Genomic DNA, 23,788 nt, shown 5'->3' with positions numbered 1-23,788 from the left:
ACCTAAACAGTAGCAACATCCTCCTAGAAATCTAATTCTTTTAACTTGGTTTCCAGGATGCCACATGTACCTCATTTTTCTCTTTCTATGGTTTGTACCCACGTCTCCAATCTCTCAAAATTGAAATACCTCCAGGCTTGGTCCTTGGACCACTTCTGTGTCTCTTTTGATGATTCCATCTGGTTTCATGGCTTTAGGCAGTATTTATACCCTGTTGACCATATTTCACCCTCAAAAGTATGACTTCAGCTGGGATCTCCCACACACCTCCTTTGTCAACTTCACTTTTAGAGCTCCAGCAGCCTATGTAACTTTTACAGATGGATGTAAAATCTACCTTAACATGCTCTTCCTTCATAAACTTGCTCCAACCAAACTCTTTCTCATCTCAGTTAATGAAAGTTTCTGAAGTCAAAAACCTTAGAAGCATTCTTAGTTTTTTATTTTCTTTTGCACTTCACCTCAAATTCATAGAAAGGTCCCTGTGACCTCTACTTTACAAATATATACAGCATCTGATCATTCACCAGCTCCATCTCTCACCCTGATTATTGTTGTGATCTCCTAACTGGTCTTTGTGTTTTCTCTCATGCCTCCCCACAGTTGATTCTCAATACAGCAGCCAATGTAATCCTATAAATAAATAAGACAAATTATGACACTTCATTGCCCAAAATTTTCCAATGGTTTCCCATATTACTCAGGGTCAATATTCCTACAATGCCTTACAAGGATCTATAGACAGTATCTTTCCCTTTATCTGCCTAATCTCCTGTCTTCTGCTTCCCCTACCCATTCTAACTCTGTTCCAGTACACGGTCTTTCTAGCCCCTTTTTGAGTACTGAACACATGCCCATCACAGGGCCTTTGCACCTGCCACCCCTGTTGCCCCTGGTGCTTAGAAGTATCTTCCCCCAATAACTGCATGATTGGCTTCCTTACCACTTTCTTGTCTTTCCTCAGATATTACCTTTTCAAAGAGACTTTCCCCAACCTTCCTACTTAAAATTAATCCCCAGCATACACTTCCTATTTCCCTTTTCTTTTGTATGTTTCTTTGTACATCATTTCATTATCTTACATACTTAACATCTGACTTATTTATTGTGTCTATTGTCAGGGTCCTGCCAACCCTACCACTAGAATATGGCCTTCTTGAAAGAGGAGCTTTGGAATGCTTTGTTCACTGCTGTATTCTCAGCACCTAGAGTTGTTCTGGGCACCTAGTCCTCAGCAGAAATTCATTAAATATTTGTTAAATGAATGAACACATGAATGACAATGAATAAATTGACATCAGCAATATAGTGTTATCTAGTGATTTCTGTATAAGGGTTTGTGAAGGTCTCCAGTGAGGTTGCCAGAATGGCATGACCCTGGGGTATAATTATTGTCATCTCATCATCTCTTCCTTTTCCTCTTCTTCCTTCTTCACCTAATCCCCTGAATTCACTAACTCTATCAGCAGAAAGACCAGTGTCCCTCAAAACTCTCCATTTCTTCCTATTCCTGTTTACTGAAAGCTAAGGATCTCCTTAAAAACAAAAAGCTTAGCCTCATCCACAAATCTGAAGAGAGAGAACTGGCACCACACAAGGTCCATCACAGCCTGCTCTTGTCTCCTGTTGTGTATGTCATTATTAAACAATATTTTAGGACTCTGACAGGTGGCAATTGTCTACTGCTTCTAAATTACCCTTTCCTGTCTCATTCTTAACTGGAGCCAGAGGAGTGGTCCTCATTAGGTACCACAATTATGACCCTGCACTAAAAACTCTTAACAGTGCTCCTGGAAGCTCAATCACTGTGTTCCAGCTGGATCCCAGCCTGAGCCTCTTTCATCCTGAGCAGAGGTCAGGTCAGCCCTCAGCTCTGAAGAAACCATGGGTTCTTATGCTGGCTGATGCAGCAGCCTGTTTCCCATAAGGTCACTGAATTTCAATGTCTTTATTTCTCTTTCTGCCATCGAGCTTTGGAATGGAAAACCTTAGTCTATTTTGATAGTCCCCAAATCTCCAAATTTTTGGAGAAATGGTGTGGAGTTCCACACGATCCTTTTTACCCAAAAGACTTTTGCCTCCTTATGGAATCCACATCCTCTCCCATTGACCAATTCTACATAAGAACAGGGATTCAACTTTATCTAAGTCACAAAAGCAAAAATGTTTATAAGAGTCATACCCACAGTGGGTTAATTCTCATGTTCATTCACAGAACTTTCTTCATAGCATCTGCCTCATGGTGACATTGTTACCTTACAGCAAAACACTTGTCAACATTGAAATAGCATGTTATTGTCATTATTTTTGGAAACATTTAAGATAACCAGACATTACTTAAAAAGATTTTGAATTTTATTCTAAATGTACTGAGAACCATACAACAGTTTGAAACATGGTAAGGGCATAATCTGATTTCCATTTTAAGAAAATAACACAGGATTTGCAAAGAATGTACTACAGAAGAGCCAGGGTAAACATAGAAAGTAGTGCAGATAAGAAATGATAAGAGCTTTGGCTAGGTTGGTAGTAGTGTCCACAGAGTGGACACAGTGGACACAGAAGCAAAAAAAAAGTCAAAATATGTTTTGGAGAATAACAAGAATGTTGGTTTGATGTGAAGGTGGAGAGGTACAAAGGATGAAGGATGGTCCCAGGCTTCTTACATGAGCAATTGTCTGGGTAGTACCATTTACTTATATAATATATTATTATACATATATATATAATTTATATATATTTATATATGAAATATATTTTATATATTACATATATTTTAAAGATTTGTAGGCATGTCATATTTGGTTGGAAAACATAATCATAAATGCAGTTTGAACCTACTTATGCTGAAAATTCTGTGAGACATTCAAGAGGAGATATCAAATTAAATTCTTGGGTATGCAGGTCTGGAATTCAGGAGCAAGATTTAAGCTAAAGAAATGTTTGTGAATTATTGACATAGAGAAGATGACTTAGTCTAAGGAAAAATTATTAAGCAAGAGAAGGAAAGGATTCAGCATGTGGGTCCAAGAAACTCTAATATATGAATGAAAGAATACACAGCAGGTGTGATCAGGAAACCAATGCTGTCTTCATTAGGGTGAGTTTTGTGATGAATTTCAGGGTTGCAAGAAAGTTACAGAAGGTCTTGGGTCTAAGGAAAGTGTCAAGAAGAACATTTACATCCCTTACTTCTGTAAGTATAGTCCATGGACCAGCATTGACATCACCTCAGAGCTTGTTTGAAATGTGTATTCTCAGCCCCTAGACCTTCTGAATCAAAACCTGAATTTTAACAGGAATCTTTTGTAATTTATGAGAATGTTAATGCACTTGAAGCAGCACTACAAATCCTTGTTTCTCCACCTTGGCTATACATTATATTCACCAGAGAATATTTTAAAACTTCAAATATCCACACCATACTTGGGAGAAATTCATCACAATCTCTGTGGGGGTATGTGGGAGGAGGTGAGACTCAGGGATCGGTAGTGTTTTAAGTTTCCTATAAATCCAGTATGCAAATAAATTTGAGAACTACTGGTCTAAATGTAAGCAAAATTAATCTGGGAAAAAATGAGAGTACTACTGAGGGAATAAATTTACCCTGCAATGTTCAGGTGCAAGAAACAATACACTGCTCTGTTCTTTTCTAATTCAAAGAACGCTGATACATCTCCAATGCAGTCAAGTTGGCAGGCAATCCTGTCCCAGTCCTACATGGGAACTTTTCTGTATGTATGTCTGTATCTGTATCTATATCATCTATACCATACCAAGATATCAGATATTGTATGACTCCACTTAATTAGATTCCAGAACAGGCTAAAGTATTCTATGATGACAAAAATCAGAAAATAGTTCTGTCTTGTAGGTGCGAATCAGGAATTAACTGAAAAGGGTCACAAGGATACTTTTTGAGATGATGGAAATATTTTATATCTTCCCAGAATTGAATATTTGGTCTGTGTATTTTACTGTAGGTAAGCTATACCTCATGAAAAAATACAACTATTGGGGAAAAAAACAACCAGATAGCCAAATGAAGGATGCCATACACCAGGATAGAGTTCAAGTGAATTTAAGAACTTAAAGAAAATAAAACTATAAAATGGCTAATAGAAAACATAGCAAAATCCATGACAACTTTAGAGCAGGGAAGGTCTTTCTAACAATGAATCACATCTACAAGCCCAAAAGAAAAAGACAAAAACAATCATATATCCTTGGGGAGTTTCTTGCTCTGTCTAGAGTTTCAAGTTGTGCTTTCTCATCCCAGCATGTTTAGCTTGCCTCAAAGTCTGGCTGATTGTGAATTAGAAACACGTCACTATACTTAACAGTGAGCTAAGATGGTGAAATGATGGATTTAGACAAATGTGGGTTGGGAATGGGCCTTAAAAAAATGACAGCTGAAAACATGCTGCTGATCATTCTCAAGGACTGAAAACTCGATACCTCATGTGAGGCATGGTGAGATTCAAGACTGTTGAGATAAGCACCGTAGAACTTGTAGATAGAACATCACCAAGGGACCCTGGCTGAGATGGAAGAGTAAAAAGAGGGCAGACAGAATGCCCCCTCAAAGCACTGCATTCTCACCGAAGGAGTGGGGAAGCCTGAAAACTCTTGATTGTTTTCAACCTTCATAGTGATCTAGGGCATTTTAATTTGAAGAAAATGATTTTTTCCAATGTATTCAATTTATCAAATTATCAAAGTGGAAAAAAAAAGACAATCTCTGTGGTGATGAGGTAAAGATAAATAAATGTTTTATATATGTGCATGTTTGGTATAAGAGTATAAACTGATGCCACCATCCTGAAGGATTGACAAATTGACAAATAATGTTGGTAATCTCTGTTAAATCTAAAAAATTTGCTTATGCTTTGACCCAACAATTTTACTCCTAGAAACTTAGTGTAAGCTTTTTTATAAGGACAAGTGCCAGATTTAGTAAGAAGGATATATTTCAGCATTGATTATAATATCAAAAAAATTGAAAACAACTTGATAGATTAAATAAAACATGCTATCTCCATATAACAAAATGCTAAGAGATATTAATGTACCATATGTGATTATTTATTGACATCAATTTATTTATGATAAATCAAAACAAAGAATCTATATCAGTATATACAGCATGACCTCATGTATGTGTTTATGCATACATTTATACATACATATATGCACATCCAGAAGTCTACATTGCAATGCATTTTGGTTGGCTGTCTTGGGTGCTGAGACACCCAGATTTATGGGTAATTCTTATTTGTTTATTTCTACAGTATTTTACAAGAACCATGTGTATATATATATATATATATGTATATATATATATATATATATATTTTTTTTTTTTTTTGCAAAATAAAGGTTAACACCATAAAAAATTAAAACTCTGGACCAGGGTATTTCAAGCATATAGATGTGAATTAACTATCAAGAAGAAATACAACATAAAGATACAAATGTAGGGATCCAAAGGGGTACATGCACCCCAATGTTTATAGCAGCAATGTCCACAATAGCCAAACTGCGGAAAGAGCCAAGATGTCCATTGACAGATGAATGGATAAAGAAGATGTGGTATATATACACAATGGAATATTATGCCGCCATCAAAAGGAATGAGATCTTGCCATTTGCAATGACATGGATGGAACTGGAGGGTGTTATGCTGAGTGAAATAAGTCAATCAGAGAAAGACATGTATCATATGACCTCACTGATATGAGGAATTCTTAATCTCAGGAAACAAACTGAGTGTTGCTGGAGTGGTGGGGGTTGGGAGGGATGGGGTGGCTGGGTGATAGACATTGGGGAGGGTATGTGCTGTGGTGAGCGCTGTGAATTGTACAAGACTGTCGAATCACAGATCTGTACCTCTGAAACAAATAATGCAATATATGTTCAGAAAAAAGAAAAAGAAGAAGATAGCAGGAGGGGAAGAATGAAGGGGAGTAAGTCGGATGGGGAGACGAACCATGAGAGACGATGGACTCTGAAAAACAAACTGAGGGTTCTAGAGGGAAGGGGGGTGGGGGGATGTGTTAGCCTGGTGATGGGCATTAAAGAGGGCACGTTCTGCGTGGAGCACTGGGTGTTATGCACAAACAATGAATCATGGAACACTACATCAAAAACTAATGATGTAATGTATGGTGATTAACATAACAATAAAAAATTTTAAAAAAAAGAACATGTAGGGAGAAAAAGGGAGAAATAAACGTGTCAACCATTATAAAAAAAAAAAAGCAAACTTCAGGGATGCCTGGCTGACTCAGTCAGTAAAGCGAGTGACTCCTGATCTTGGGGTTGTGAGTTCTAGCCCCATCTTGGGTGTAGAGATTACTTAAAAATAAAATCTAAAAAAAAAAGAAGAAATACTACTTTTGTTATAACTGAATCATGTTTGGCTCTGAGCTCCCTAGCAGCCAAATCATAAAGGGAAACACTCAACTTTTAAATTTTCATTCCCATGAATATTAAACTACATCATCTCCAAGGGAAGGAAAACTGTGAATAGAATTTTTTACCTGAGGCACTTGTCATATGTTTTATATCCTTACTCTTTGGTTCCACTAGCTTTTTCTATCTTTTAAGTAAGAGCAATATGATTGTGAACTTTCATTGTTTCAATTTTTTAAAAAAACATGGGGACAATATCTAACTTTTAAAAATCACATGTGATATAACAAATTGTCAACATTCAGAGATTTTCATGTATATTTGTCAGAAGATTTACTATTTCTAACTTTAGCAGGTTTTTTATCCTCAACAACCAGAAAAATACGTTATTCTTAACATATTTTGTTTTTACTTTTCCAGTCCTTTGCTTCTTACCTCTCCTATTGTTTTCTCTTTTCCTCTTTTTTTATTATTATGTTATGTTAATCACCATACATTACATCATTAGTTTTTTTTGGAATAGCACATGTACATTTATACGTGCATTTTTTATTATGATGTTATGTTAATCACCATATATTACATCATTAGTTTTTGATGTAGTGTTCCATGATTCATTGTTTGCGTATAACACCCAGTGCTCCATGCAGAACTCACCTAATACTCTTTTCCTCTTTTAATGACACTGGCAGTATGAACTAATAACAGCCTCTTTAAAAGTTTTTAAAAAAATAGAAGATAGTAGGAAGGGAAAAATGAAGGGGGGAAATCAGAGGGGGAGACAAACCATGAGAGACTATGGACTCTGAGAAAGAAACTGAGGGTTCTAGAGGGGAGGGGCATGGGGGGATGGGTTACCCTGGTGATGGGTATTAAAGAGGGCACGTATTGAATGGAGCATTGGGTGTTATACACAAACAATGAATCATGGAACACTGCATCAAAAACTAATGATGTAATGTATGGTGATTAACATAACATAATAAAATAAAATTAAAAAAAGAGTCAATAAAAAATTAATGATGTACTGTATGGTGACTAACATAACATAATAAAATAAAATTTAAAAAAGTTATTTGAAGGGTTGGGTAAATAAATCCATTTCCTACTTTTAATAAGCAGATTCTATCTGAATGGCAATCTTTTTAGCATCTGCTTTTGTTATTTCTGGTTCAACTTGCAACTCCATAAAATGTTAAAAATATTCTGATTTAGGTTTCTTCTAGGGTGATAGATTTTTTTTTTAATTTTATTTATTTATTTGACAGAGAGAGAGAGACAGCGAGAGAGGGAACACAAGCAGGGGGAGCGGGAGAGGGAAAAGCAGGCTTCCCGCAGCGCAGGGAGCCCGATGCGGCGCTCGATCCCAGGACTCTGGGATCATGACCTGAGCCGAGGGCAGACGCTTAACGACTGAGCCACCCAGGCACCCCAGGGTGGTAGGGAATTTTAACTGATTTTGTAATCAGAGCAAATAGCAATTTACTCCAGATTTCTCCTCTTGCCATCCCATTTAAAATATCTCAGCATCTGAGTTTTGAAAGACCAGTATCAGTTTGTGTCCCATTTTCAACCATCCCCATGTGTTTTTTTTCCTCAAAATGCAGTCATATAAAGAGTGCCTCATTAAAAGCAAGCAGCACCTGCTCTGCCTGGCACAACATTCAAAACGTGACAAACCAACCTCACCTGAATTTCCTCCTGTCACTCTGTGAATCTTCCATGTTTATTCAGGATTCTAAATCATGTCTGTGTCTTTAAAACAACAGTGATTTTTAAAGGAGGCCTTGCAATGAGGTAATTCTAGCAGCAAAATGGGACCTATGCTCCCATCTCTAAGTCAGCTCTTCCTGGCTTAATTTTTCTTCCTGGTCACCTTATAAGATGCTATGAGAATAAAATGAAATGAATCATCCTAATATTCGTGATTGTAAACATGCTCTGTAGATAGGTGTGCCTATCTATAAGATGTTTAATGAAGGCTTTAAAAATCATACACTTAAATATACACATTTTTACATGGGCAAACTCTTTATGGTTTTACTGTGAAGAACAATAGTTTCTAGGCAAAGAAAACATAAAATCAAGTTGAAAAGCAAAATTACTCCCCCAGACACTGAGCTTCTTGCTGCTAATCAAGACACAAGGAACTAGAAGCCCCCCTCTAGCTTTTGCTTTCCTGCTCAAGCTCCATGCCAGAAGGTGTAGGCTAAGAACTTTTGGTCCACATTTCTTAAGAAAAAGACTGGGAAGGAGGGGGAGTCCATGAAAAAGGTATACTGATACAAACGTGGCTCTGGAAGGAGTCAGTAAGACCGAGAGAGGCCAAGTAATGGAAGCACAGACTGATGGGGCCAAGCTAAGATAGAGGACAAAGGGAGAGACTCTAACAAGTGTCAATCAGATCCTAAACTGGAAGATGTTAAAGATGGATACTAGGCTGGAACAAGAGGGAGAGCACAGACGGAGGCCATGGCCAAAGAAAACAGGAAAACCACAAGGGTGTTGACTGGACTTGAGACTGAAACTGAGGCACAGTTTTAGAAAGTGGGACTCTAGATCCTTTGACCCTTTTACTCCATCTGTTGCACTTTTATGGGGCAAGCAAAATAGCTTACGGGGGTACGAGTCTGCTAGGGTTGCCATGGCAAAATACCACTGACTGGGTGACTTAAACTAAAGACATTTATTTTCTCACAGTTATGGAGGCTGGAAGTCTGAGATCTAGGTGCCAGCAGGGTTGGTTTCTCTCTCCTGAGATCGCTCTCCTTGGCTTATAGACGGCTATCTGCTCATTGTATCTTCACACGGTCTTCCCTCTGTGCCCATGTCCTAATCTCCTCTTCTTCTAGGGACACCAGTCAGATTGGATAAGACCCACCCTAATGATCTCATTTTACCTCAATTACCTCTTTAAAGACCCTGTCTTCAAGTATAGTCACATTCTGAGGTGCTGGAGTTAGGACTTCAATGTATGAATTTGGGGGGGGATACAATTCAGCTCATAGCACAAGGGAAGCCCTTGACAAATATAAATAAGACAAAATGTAAGGAAAGTCCATACATTCCAAGATGTTCTCTATGGACTGCATCCTGTAGGCAGCAATGGAGAAAAGTTCACAAATTGTTCCTCTGAGAGAATGGAGGCAGCATGCAATTCTAATGACTAAGTACCCAGTTGTTTGGGCCATGTTTATTTGCATGACAGAAAAAGCATGCACCGATATGAAAAGAGGGTCTTTAGCTAGCCTGTACAACTACCCTGATTTTGCATAAATTTCTAGACATTGCCTTACTTTAATACCAAATGACTTTTCTAGAGACAAGTATAAGTTCTCCTCTTCTAAAGTACTCAGAGCTGAAGCTAACTGGTCAACCCTTGGGACAGCTTAGCACATACTGTCTGCAGTGCAACATAGCACCCTGACTTAATTCTGTTAGTCTCAGCTACTCCTCCTCAACTACAGACAGCTTTGTTTTCTCACTACACATTGGACCTCGGGTGGGTCTATATTCAATGGCAATCTGGTTCACTGAGAAAGCTAATATCTTGCTCATCTAATGACTGTTTTGCCAAGTATTTGAAATTGCAGAAACCATTTATAAATATGGTAGAATCTGGCCAAAGTTTCTTGATAGAAACATTAATGTTTATGATATTAATGTACCATGGGGAGGGTCTATTTAAAGTCCTGCAGGCAGGGTCACTATTCAGGTCATCTGTGAAAGTGTGTCCATAGCAACTGTTAAAATATTCAAAAATATCCCTATTTGCTGGTTAGTTCCTTGTTCCCCCACTGCCTCAGTTCCCATCCCCCTCCCCTGGGTCCTCTTCACTAGCCCTAGATGGTGGTTAGTGCCTGATAAAACAGGAAAGCCCCAGGACCAGCTCAGACCTATGCCATCAACAAAGCCCACTCCGATGGTTGAGGCCAGATCCCTGCTGGCTAGCTGTTTTGAAAATCACTCTTCCCTATAAGCACTTGGTACAGTGGATATTTATTCCTTGGTAAAGGAAATGGAAGAAAACTGTCACAAAGGCACACATTAAATTTAACAAATGTTTACAGATCACCTACTAGAGGCAGTGTGCTACTAGGTAATTTGGGAAGCTCTAAAATGAATAAAGCCTAGTCTTTGAACTCAAAGAGGTTACAGTCTATATAAACTGTGGTTGTTAAAGCTAACAGAGTTGAGATTTCATAAACATATTTGCTTTCTTAGATTATTCTGATTATGATCTTCTTAGATTGATCTATTTAGGTTTATGAACCTATTTCATCTGTCTATTCTCTGCATGATCCTCTCTTTCTCCCCAACTCTTTCTGCCCAAAAATGCAGTGAAAAGTAAATGGACTGATGGTGGCTTTTTCTAATCTTATCAGAGCACACCCAAAAGGGGACACGGAGTTCTGTCATGCCTGCCCTGCCAGGCTTTCAGCAAGCACAACATGCTGTTGTGTAACATTTAGTTTCAGTCTATCAATTCCCTGTAAACACTGGCGAGTCAAGGTCTGCATGAGCTCCGCAAGTAGTATCCATGACAACAGTACCTACAGCAGGGTACTTAGCATATGGGAAACAAGAGATATCACCCCACTCCTTTTTTTTTTGGAGATCATATGATGAATAATTGAATATTAAGCAAATGAAAACACTCATTTTATGCTAACCAATACTACGTCCATGTTACTTTTTAACCTGTAGTTAATTCATGCTGTTATTCAAAAATAAGATTTTAAAAAAAGGGGGGGGGGAGGAAAAAAGACACATGGCTTGGCTTTGATTTAAAACATTTCCAGTGATATTTTTCTGAAAGAAAAACGCAATAAAGATGGTCTTGTGAATTTATGGCAACTTCAGCTCATAGAACAAGTCAGTGGAAAATCTTAAACGTTTTCAATAAATATCAAGCGATAATAGTCTCATGATGACACATAACTGGATTGCTTTACACACCCCTGCTACTCACATGAACATCCAGCCATGGCAAAACACTTTGCATACAAACATAAGAAAGAAAGCAGGAAGGATAAGAGGCAGAAGTGACTCCCATATTACACCAATTAAATTAATCATCAAATTTTAGTGTTACAGAAATGGTTGTAGTCTATCATATCATCTCTTTGTGCCTAAAAGGGATAAGGATATTACTCTGGAATAGCTGGAAGTTTCATCCAGCCTTTACTCAGTTCTTACCCTCCTGAGTAATATGTCTTTTTTAGACGTGCTGCCCCAATCTCCTGAGATGGCATCACAACTTTTTTTAAGGGCAAAAATTTTGATTTCCCCTATATCCTTTTACATCTACAGCCCATCTTCCTGTCAGAGTTGAATAAAGTTCAGAAGATGATTAGTTTACCCAAAAAAGGCAATGCCTACAGAGATTCAAAGGGGATTTTATTAACATTGACAGTAGATCCGTCAGGATCTTTTCTTAGCTGCATCACAGACATTTTGTTGTTGCTTCTAATTGATGTTCACTATGAAAATTAATACCACATTTTGGCAAGTGATTTTTGCAGCCAAAGGAAGAACTTCTATGCTGTATGTGTTAAGTGCATCTCCTGTCATCAAATAATAAATGTCTGGTATGTAGCAGGATGTGCAAATATAGCACAAATATAGCAAATATAGACATTAATAAGAAAAATACATGAGAACATTTTGTTTCATGAATAAGTACAGTTCTAAAATTTTAAATGAGGGACACCTGGGTAGCTCAGTCATTAGGAGTCTGCCTTCAGCTCAGGTTATGATTCCAGGGTCCTGGGATCGAGTCCTGAATCGGGCTCCTTGCCTGCCGGGGAGCCTGCTTCTCCCTTTACTGCTCTGCCTGCTGCTCCTCCTGCTTATGCTCTCTCTCTCTCTGACAAATAAATAAATAAAATCTTTAAAAATATTTTAATGAGTCTGCAATGTATTTAGATACTTATAGTCTTGTCATATATTTGGAATTCTTTATCACTAAATGGAATCTAGTATTATAGTCTGCATTTCCTGCTAATATACAAAGATTTTTTTTCATAACTCATGTTTTTGCAAAAGACTACTCATCATTATTCCCTAGAGTCAGGGTAAAACTATTAAAATGTTTTAATCTTTATTTTTCTCCTCCTTAATATACTAGGGTATATAGTACAGAAAGAGTGGTGTTGATCATAATATGTTAAAACCATTTAAAAGACAATATGGATCACATGGAGGCTTTGTACAGCATTTCAGAAGAGTGACATATCACCCTTGGGTGAAATAGACTATAAAATGTATAGTTGTGTTAAAACTGGTTGCATCAAAACAATAAAATAGGCTGGCTTAAGAACGTTTTTGCCCTATTTGGGGATATCTTCTTGATAGCGTGAATTTTCTGATTGACTACCTCAGAAATTGTTAAGATAGGTGAGAACAATTATTCCAAAACTTACTGGAATTGGCAACCATGTTTAAATTCAATCCTACATATATCTAGTGAAACATGTTTTTCACTAATCTAAGCTCATTTTGTTCTTCAGCCACAAGCTAGGAAACTAGTTTTCTGAAACTATAAAAATGAAAGGTTAAGCCTGAGGAAGAGAGTTTCTGGCAAATGTGTCTGACATTGATTGAGATGTTATGGGTTGGAGAATGTGGCTGTGGGTCTGAACACAAGACTGAGGCAGCACAGTTTTTACAGAGCAGATGATTATGACGACAGGTAGGGCAGAAGATGATGATTAATGTGCTAAGGAAATGAAAAGCCTAGCTAAACAACTATAAATGTGTAATGGTATTACTAACTCTGCACATTTCCATTCATTATCTTTCTTGTTCTTTTTATTTGACATTATTGATTGCTCTTCTCTTGAAAAAGTTATATATATAATACATATAATATTCTTTTCACTTCCAGGACACTATAGCCTCAATCTCTCACCTTCTGGCCATACCTGCTCAGCCTCCTTTATATGTTTCTCTTACTCTGCTTTTCCTATATTTTGGTGTTGCCACCAGGTTCTCTTTCAAGCCCTTTTTGCTTCTGACTCTATATACATTTTCGCTTACTCTAGAGGTGTACATTAACCATGACTATAGTGACCCAGAAAGCTTTATAATCAAACCAGATTGTTCTTATGAGCTTTACACCATCTACTGGATTTCACCTTGCACATGTCCCAAGATACTCCAATCTCAAACTCAAAATCTCTTTTTACTGCTGATCTACCTGAGTTCTATATCTAAGTTGATATTACTGCCAACTCATGTGCCCAAGTCAAAAATTTGGACATGATTCCTCTTTCTCTTAGTCACCAAGACTTGACAATGTTACCACCTAAATATTCTCAATTACATCTACTTTTTTTCTATCTCCACCAACTGTACCCAAGATTAGACCTTCATTTCTCCCAATGCACCATAACAGCAGTTTGTTCCTCTCCAATTTATATTCCACATATATCTAGAGACATCTTAATAAACTATGAGTATTTCACATAATTTTCTTCCATAAACACCTGTTAACTTTTCATTACTTTTAGGATAAAGTCTTAACTCCATGAAATTGTTTTAAAAACCTGCTTTATCTCTCTATCTCTTGTAATTTAGCCCATGTACCTTACCCTTCACATATGCTCAATTCTTTCCTAAAATAGAGCACTTTAATACATAGCTTTTGTTGAGGTTGTTATTTGGACACTACCTGAAGTAATTCACTGCTATCATATGCCTCCTAACTTTCCTTCAATAAACTAACTAATATATTAACATTAATCATTTTTACTTTTCTGGGAAGACTATACTGACCAGCCTCCCCCCAAACTTGAATTAGATGACTTTCCTTAGAGTTGTCATACATTATTTTTCCTTTTATAAAAGAATTCATCAATGAATTAGAATTGTGTATTGAACTTAATCATGAAAATGGGATCATGCCAGTATTACTCATTGCTATAGCTCTAGCTGTTAGTGAAATACTTGAGTTTTAGCAGGCACACAATAAATGTATGTACTTTTAGAGTGAAGAAATACATTTCTTGGGTGCCTGGGTGGCTCAGTAGGTTAAGCCATGTGCCTTCGGCTCAGGCCATGATCCCAGGGTCCTGGGATTGAGTCCAGCTTCTGGCTCCCTGCTCAACGGGGAGTCTGCTTCTCCTTCTTCCTCTCCCCTGACTCGTTCTCTCTCTCTCTCAAATAAGTAAATAAAATCTTTAAAAAAATACACTTCTTCATAGTTTCAGATGTAAATGCTTGAGTTTAAACTAATAACAAACACTGTTTTCCTTTAGCTGGTTCTAGGTTTGTTTTTTATTCCATTTTAAACAACTTGTCTTGTGTTACTTAAAATAGGGGTAATTGATTTTATATGACACTAGTCAGGAGTTCAAAGAACATTTAGTGACACAGGTAGATAAGATGACCGGTTAAAGAGGGGGAAATGACTGGATGGTGAAACTTTGCATCTGTGACAGACTCATCTCAGGGCCTAAGATGAAGATGGACTGATTTATTGGTTAAATAAACTCATCGGTGCCTGATCTCTATTGTTTTATAAAGTTTACTTGAAAAGGACAATTATATGAAAGGAAGAAATGATGTCAAGAACTCACTTTTACACAGATAGCACATGCCAATCCATAGTCTGATCAAGCTATGCTCAGTGAACCATCAAAACAAATTGTAGTTCCTGCTTCAAAGGTTGGCATTTATCTAACAACTATTTATTCCTTCCAATTTACTATGATAGTACTGGCATTGATTCCCAAACCAGATAGCTACTGTGTGATAAACACAGACAGAAAACCACTAGCAAAGGAAAAAGGCTGGGGAGGGAGAACACTATTAGAAATATTAACCGGTCTAAAAATGGCAACTGGACCACAACAAAAATAGGTAGCATCCATTAATGGAACATAAATTGACTGTTTTAAGCACAGTGTGTTCAGACTGCGTGCAGGTACTTTTGATTATCTTTAAAAGATGGCAAAGTTTAGTTCTGTTCTACACAGTTTGGCAGCTGAAATAATAGAGCATTGGAAATTTCCCTTATTGGTATTTTCTTTTATTGCATTATAAATTGTTTTTCCTATAGTAACTCAGTAGGGAAAGAATAATAACCATGCCAAAATGTTAAAGTAAGTAATTAAAAACAACTACAATTTTAATATGTTTTGTTCTGTACATTATTTAATGCTAACTTGCAGTGAAACTGCTGAGGAAGTGTTAAGTTTATATACCCAGCAAGTGCAGGAATTCCCTTTGATGATAGAAATGCAATAAAAATAAAATCAGTGGTCATAATGTTATCTTAAATGACTTACATTGAGCCCTGAAGACATTACATCTATTTGTCCTTTTGAAGCATGCTTTAGTTTATTATTTCTGTAGTCTGTCATGACTAATAAGTATTGTCATAAATTGTGTTTTCAGAGTCTAATAAATCCTTAATATTATGCTGTTTCAATTGTTTTTATTTTCCAAAAGACTTTATTAAAAATATACTCTGGAATTTTAGAAATATTGAAATCAACACAGGTTTTCTAGATGCATCCAGGATGCATAATTATTTTACCTATGTCTTACTTGGCTTTCCCTTGAACATGGGCCAACCTGAGGGCAAATGGAAATGTACCTCAAAAGCACACTGCACTGAGGAAACTTGTCAGGTTTCTGAAATTAGCATTCAGTCCTTTCATTTGTTAATTGTCCTGGTATTAGCTGTAAAATTTAATAATTCATTGATTCCAAAAATGTTTACCATGTTCTTGTTATGTATAAAGTATATTAATAACATTCAGATAGAAAATGCATAGTTGATCCTTGCCTCCAAAGAGTTCACAGTCTGGTAGAATGGGAATATAATGTGTTAAATGCAATGGTGGAGTCATGCACATTAATTTTCACTAGCAAAAAGAAAGATTTCTAACTGGCCTTGGGGATAGAGAGGGAGCAAAGAAAACTTTCAGAAGGTGGTGATTCCGGAGTTGACTATTAAGTGAAAATTATGAGTCAGCTAGATTTGAGGGGAGCCATAAAGGAGGCAAGAAGTGGGGAGGTATTTGTCCTTCCTGTTTCTTTTCCTTTTTTCCTCCTTCTCTTCCAATAAATATCAGTTGAAATGTTGTATGTACCATGTATGCCACAGGTGAATGAGAAAAAGTCTAAAGAGAAGGTACAAAGAAGCAAAGAGATAGAGGCAAGAAAAATATGGTGTGAGTGTAGAAATATACAAAATTCAGGGGCAAGAGTGGAAAACTAGCCAGAGTTCAGGTTACATAGGATCTTTTTATTTTTTTATGCCCAGAGATGGAGTTTAGACATTATCCTATAGGTAAAAGTTATCTTGTAAAAGTAATTAATATTAATATGTTGTAAAAATAACTAATGGACTTTGAGGGCATTATACTAAATGAAATAAGTCAGACAGAGAAGGACAAATACCATATGATCTCACTTATGTGTAGAACCTTAAAATGCACACACACATAACAGCTCACAGGTATAGAAAAGAGGTTGTGGTCGGAGAGAGGTGGGGGTTGGGGCATAGGCGAAATGGGTGAAAGAAGTCAAAAAAACACAAATTTCCAGTTATAAAGTAAATAAGTTCTGGGGACCTAATATATGGCATGTTCATATAGTTAACAATACTGTATTGTATACTGGAAAGTTGCTAAGAGAGTAAATCTTAAAAGTATTCATCACAAGAAAAAAAAAAGTTTTAACTATGTCAGGTGATGAATGTTAATTAGACTTATTGTGGTGATCATTTTGCAATATATACTTATATTGAATCATTATGTTGTACAACTGAAACTAATAAAATGTATGTGCCAATTATATTTCAATAAAAATGAAAAATTAATAAATAAAAGTAATTACTAGATATGACCAAATTTGTGACTGACATTATAACTGGTAATTGTGTTGAAGATAGATCTGAAGTGGAAGGAATGGAGGTGAGGTGGGGTTAGGAGTTATTTCAGCCATCTAAGGCAGTAATCACCAAGACTTGAAAAAGGAATGTGGTCATAAGAATGGAGATGAAGGGACAGATTTGAAAATAAGTTAAGAGAGTAAATAATTTGAATTCAGAGGCTTAATGGATAGACGTGGAAATTGAAGAAGAGAGGAGAATAAGAGATGACACTCTGTATTTAGACTGGGTAATGTGGTGGTGCCGGCAAGGAAGAACAGGTATGAGTAGGATTCAGTTTTGAACATGCTGTATTTAAGACTACTACTGTACCCAGGTCCATGAGGCAGTGGTTTATGGGAGTCTGAAAGTAAGTGTAGAGTCTTGGGTGCATATTCAAATTTTAGAGTCATTGGCTTTTGGTTGATAATTGAAATAATAAAAACATATGAAATTATTGGTAAAGAATTGAAGAGAGAGAAGAAAAGTGTTCCACAAATGGTGGTGGGAGATGTTATTTTAGGGTCTGATGAAGGATGAGGAAGGAACACCTGGAAAAGTAGAAAAAAGGAAGTCAGAGGTGGGTGAGGAAAATTAGGAGTGCACTAAGAGAATGGAGAGCCTAAAAACAGGATTGGTTGACTACTAGATGGAACCTAAAGGCCGATAACATGGCACCTGAAATATGAGTGCTAGACTGGCTTGTTGGCAGTGGTTCCTGACTTCTCACAAAAGTGACATCAGTTGGGTAGAAAGGGAAGAAGCAAATTTGGGACGAGATGAAAAATAAATGGGACATGAAGTAACTGAGACTAGGGTTTATGCTGTTGTTTTAGAAGTTTGGATGTGATAAGAGGAGATAGACTTCCAGATGAGGCTGTGGGATTGTAGAAAGTCTCTTTAGGATGTGAAGGAGTGGAAACCAAAAATGATCAAAAATACCTGGGGGAGGTACCATTGGAAAGGGAGAGTTTCCAGGACCAGATCTAGTTTATAGCATTTCCTTTCGATGGTAGGCCTTAATGTGGTTAGTTTTAGATCTAGAAGGAGGAATGGTGAAGCAAGCTCCCAGAGGAGGAGAGGCAGGAGAGATCACAGGTGGAGGGGCTGACTTTGAACAAGAGTACACTTCTCTAGGAATCTTGGAGACAGGCTAAGGAGGATGAATGTGAGTGTAGAGAAGTTGCCAGCTGGTGGGGCAAGGAGGGATAGGGAGTGAGCAGGGATGAGGCTGATTGAGGAAGATAATGATTTATCTTCTTAATTTGGAGGAGGTAGTTAGGAGTGGTCCTGTGCTAAGAGTTGATGGGAGGCAGGTTGCAATCAAGTATAGGATTTCTGGGAGCAGCAAGTATTCTGTATATTTGATAAAAAGAATGAGCATGGGAGTTGAGCAAGGACTAAGGAACAGAGACAGCAACCCTGAAGCTGACTTCAGACCATGAATTCATTTTCCAGTCCCACTCTGGCTATAGAAATGAGTGAAAGCCGGTAGCAATATAGATCTTGGACTGGACTTTTGGTGGGGTGAGGTTCCTAACAGAAGGCTGGGAACAACAGGGGATTGAGAGTACCCATCAAACTGTAGTTCAGATGATCAAGCATGAGATTTATGCATCTACCCTGGGTCTGGCTCAGGGCTAGCTGAGCAAGTGCATGGCCCTGCCCTAGAGTCTCAGAACTGGTTCAATGTCCCTTCTCTGGCCATGATGACAGAGGTTGCAAGAAGAGCAAATCTCAAGGGTAGTACTGGTAGTGGAACCAGTAGAATGTTACTATGATGAAGCAAAGCACCTCCCATAAACATTTCGGGTTCATGTTAGGTATATTAAAGTGCAATAGGTCAACAAAGATGCCCTTAATATTATACTCCCCTAGAAAAATACCAAAAACCATATATGTATATGTGTATGTGTGTATGTATATGGATACATACATCTTTAAGTTTTACTAACCACATTTCTGTGATTATTTTCAAATATATGTTTTTTTAAAGATTTTTTATTTATTTATTTGAGAGAGAGAATGAGCTAGAGAGAGACAGAGCATGAGAGGGGGGAGGGTCAGAGGGAGAAGCAGACTCCCTGCTGAGCAGGGAGCCTGACATGGGACTCGATCCAGGGACTCCAGGATCATGACCTGAGCCAAAGGCAGTCGCCTAACCAACTGAGCCACCCAGGCGCCCTAAATATATGTTGAAGAGCTTCTTGAATATAGCCTTTTGAGATTGGCATCCTGAGATTTAATCATACATCCTTTGGCAAATATTTTACACTCTTGTATTCTCTATCCATATTGACTTAACTAATAATATACTGTAACCAAAGAAAATCCATATTTAATAGATTTACTGAGATATAATTTACATGCCAAAAAAATTCACTGATTTAACCTATTCAATGTTTTTTAGTATATTTATAGAGTTGTACAACCATAGTTAAGCAGCCATTACTATCATCAAATTTTAGAATATTTTCAGCAGAGCAAAGAAACCTCACATCCATTAACAGTCATTCTCTAGAGTCTCCCAGCTCTAGGTAGCTACTAATTCACTTTCCATCTCTGTAGATTTGCTTATTCTTTTTTTAAAGGCATTTCTTCTTGAGCTTTCTGAATGCTGCAATCTTGACTTGTTTCTTTTTCAAGTGGCCTGGTGCACAGCCGTCATAGAGTTGCCCTTTGTCATCATCCTTGGGATTCCCTGTTCCTTAGATTTCATTGTATTTCTCATCTTGGATTTCACTTTTCCATGGGGGGGTCATATCCCTCAATAACCTTCTGAGAGAGGATTCATAGATAATTTTTTGAAATTCTGATTACTTGAAATTGTTAAGTTTATTTTCATTAATAATTTTTATTTCATTGAACCTAGAATTTTTTATTAGAATTAGTCTTCCTGGGCGCCTGGGTGGCTCAGTTGGTTAAGCGACTGCCTTCGGCTCAGGTCATGATCCTGGAGTCCCGGGATCAAGTCCCACATTGGGCTCCCTGCTTGGCAGGGAGTCTGTTTCTCCCTCTGACCCTCTTCCCTCTCGTGCTCTCTATCTCTCATTCTCTCTCTCTCAAATAAATAAATAAAATCTTGAAAAGAAAAGAATTAGTCTTCCTTCAGAATTTTCAAGGTAATGTTCAATCATTTGTAGTGCCAAAGTGGAGAAGACTGGAGACATTTTGATTTTTAATCTTGTTTCTGCCTTGCCTTCCTCTAGAAGCTTTTAGAATCTTCTCCTTATCCCCAGTTATATTAGATAACCTAAGTCTCTTCTTTTCCTGATCATACAGAACACTTCACTTCTGACACTTCTTGTCACCAAATGTGTGGGGGCGTTTGCCCCCTGCCAAGCAATTCTGTGATACCAGCTGGGTGTCCTACAATCTAAATCAATCCTGACACTGTCTACCTGGAGTTAGCATCAGACCCCACAGATATACTTCTCCACATCTTTCCAATGTGGAGAAGGGGAAACAAGACCTAATGTATTTACAGCTCAACTGCTTACTTTTTCAATTGGACACCATGAATGATTGACTTTTTCTAGTGCTTTGAAGTTTGCATAACTCTTCCATATATTGTCTAATTTTATACTCAAACAATACGAAGTAGGTTGTCAAATACTAGGTTCACTGCTTTTCAATTCCCCAAACCCGTACTGGAATAAGAGAAAGAGCCAGAGTTAAGACAAGGTCTTCCAAGTCTAGTCCAGTGTCCTCTCTTCTACCATATGGTGCTGAGAAACCTGACTGTATTCTTTTTTCATCCTTAGGATTGACCTGTGAGTTGGTTGTGAACTAAGGTGCATAAAAGCTTTCTGTTCATCAGGGCATTTGGCCCAAACTCCTCTATAAATTCTAAGTGTCTATTTTGTTATTCTGCTTGCCTGAAGGGCCTCTACTCTGAATGTTTGTAAAATGTCCATGAACACACAAATAAAACTTCCAGGCAGTAAGTGCCAAATGAGCCACTCAGGAACAAGGCTTATCTTGATCCTGCAGTGCAGGGAGCTGGGTAGAAACTTTTTTCTGGCTAGACCACCCTTATCCAAACACAGTCTCTACCTAGTACTGTGTACTGGATTTGGAGAAAATTACTTAAATTTGCATCTGTAAGATGGAATAATGATAACAATAATAAATGGAAATGTATAGAAGTATGAAATATGAGAACCAAAGTAGTATATGTATTTAGAGTGAATCTACTGCAAAATAAGCACTCAATGAATTTTCGATCTTGCCATTTCTGTTCTCCACCATTATCAGTTCCCTACACAAAGTTTGTATTCAGTGTCTCATAAAAGGTCAAATAAGGGAATAGATGAGCAAAAGTTTGATCAAATCGTATTGCTGCAATACTTTAAAGAAAATCAGGAGATACACTTCATGCCACTTGTGTCCAAACCAGTAACTATCTGAGGGAAAGGAATTCACAGAAGGAAAGTTTACTAAGGCTCAGTCAGGAAGCAAGGATGACAAGCCCCAAAAGGGAAGGGAAGGTGGAAGATGGAGCAGGTAGAAAAAATGATATTTGAGCAACCATAAAAGCTGAACACCTGAAACATGCTTCATAGTTCTGCCTCTACTAACACATATGGGTGACACATCTGGAGGCCACGTAAACACTGGGCAGAAACGGGGTGGAGGAATTAATCCACGAGTCCTCAAATGTAAATTAAGTGATTTGGTTTAGCTTCCTTCCACAAGGCCCAGGGAAAAAAAAGTTGCCCTCTATTCTATATTTATCAGTGAGATAAGGGGAGAAAATGTACTTATGTGTTACACAAATTGGATAATCACTCCTAAAAATTCTGAGGGGTGACTATTTCTCAGTAAATAGCAATGTCATTTTTGCTTTTGATGAAGATTCCTATTTCACTCTTGGTATATTTCTACACCCAAAGCATAGCTTTGGAGAAATAGGAACCCAAATTTCCATTCAAGCTCTATCATATTTCTACTCCTTCTTATAAATACTTGACACTTCTTTAACCAGTGATGACAAAATCCATTATTCCATAGTTGAGAAAGAAAGAGACCCTGAATCTAAATGTTTTTTCAGAACATTTATCTAATCTAATTGAATCTAATCTAATCTAAATTCTAATGAAGTAATCAAGCAATATATCTAAATAGCTGTTATCAGATGCTTTCCTATTTCCATAATAGGAAGAGTATAAGCCACTTAGAAGTCTCAAGATTCTAAATATTGGGATCACTCCAATGAAGGAAAGGGACACACAATAGGAGGCTGAAAATGACAGTGGTAAATGTTTAAATTTAAACAAAATCACAGTCATCTTTGGTTATCTTTGACAGAGATTTTACAGACTTTGCCTGGGAACAGAGAAGAGGTGGCACTCAATCATAGATGTGCTCTGTGTCAGTCCTTCAGGGGTGCAGGTCATCGAGCACAGTCAGATGAGGATCGTGCTGGAGACTGAATGCATGTGTCCACCCAAAATTTGTTTGTTAAATCTTAATATTCAGTGATGGTAATTGGAAGTGAGGTCTTTGAGAACTGCTTAGGTCATGAAAGTGGAGCGCTCATGAATGGGATTTGTGCCCTTATAAAAGAGATTCCAGAAAGCTAGCTGGCTCCTTCCAACATGAGAAGTCACAATGAGAAGATGCTGTTTATGAACCAGGGAACAGGTTCTCTGCAGACACTGAATCTGTTAGTGCCTTGATCTTAGAACTCCCTGACTCCAGAACTGTGAGATGAATGTTTGCTATTTATAAGCTACTCAGTTTATGATGTCTATTATAAAAGCCTGAACGGATTGAGACAGTCCCATGGGTTTTGCTGCACCACCTTTAGGCATACTACCTCTGTTTCCCACTATCTATTATGTCCTTTAAAAAAAATGGTCATTTTTTTATATTAAGAGGAATAATTAACCAAGTATTATTATTCTTAAAACAAAAATTAATTAATTCTTTGATCAAATGATGAGTTCAGTAAACTACTTCAGTTTAGCCTATGGCACCAGAAGGAACAGCTTGTATAAATACAGTTCTCTTTGCTGAGTGGAATGAATTTCTTACTTAATTTTCCACCCTTTTAACTGGCTATTTTTCCAGAAATAATTCCCATTTTATGCTTGTTTTCAAGGTTTATGATGATATCTACTTACAAAAATACCACTCATAATTCTTCACATCATCTGTGCCCAAGTACACATATGGGCACATGAAACAAACTGAATCTAAGGGTCTGAGAAGAGAGTGTGCTTACAGAAAAATTGTTTTACAAAATCTCTTCCTTGGTTTAACAATGTATTTATTCAGGTATCAACCAAAATAACAAAGATTATGACATATTCTAATTGTAATTTGATGGGTTGATTAACATATTGATCATTTATTTTAAGAATAGACCCTAGAATTCTTCTCCACTCAGTTCAGAGGTTAAATTAGACAGAAACTCAACTGTAACAAGTCACACAGAGAAGGGATATCAGGAAATACATAATATTTTCCCCCAAGTTTCATGAC

Source organism: Callorhinus ursinus, unplaced genomic scaffold (genome assembly GCF_003265705.2).
Source record: "Callorhinus ursinus isolate GAN/ISIS: 27379988/994484 unplaced genomic scaffold, GSC_fseal_2.0 scaffold78, whole genome shotgun sequence".
Classification (NCBI taxonomy): Eukaryota; Metazoa; Chordata; class Mammalia; order Carnivora; family Otariidae; genus Callorhinus; species Callorhinus ursinus.
The sequence above is the reverse complement of the archived record's forward strand: the minus strand, read 5'-3'. Positions refer to the sequence as shown.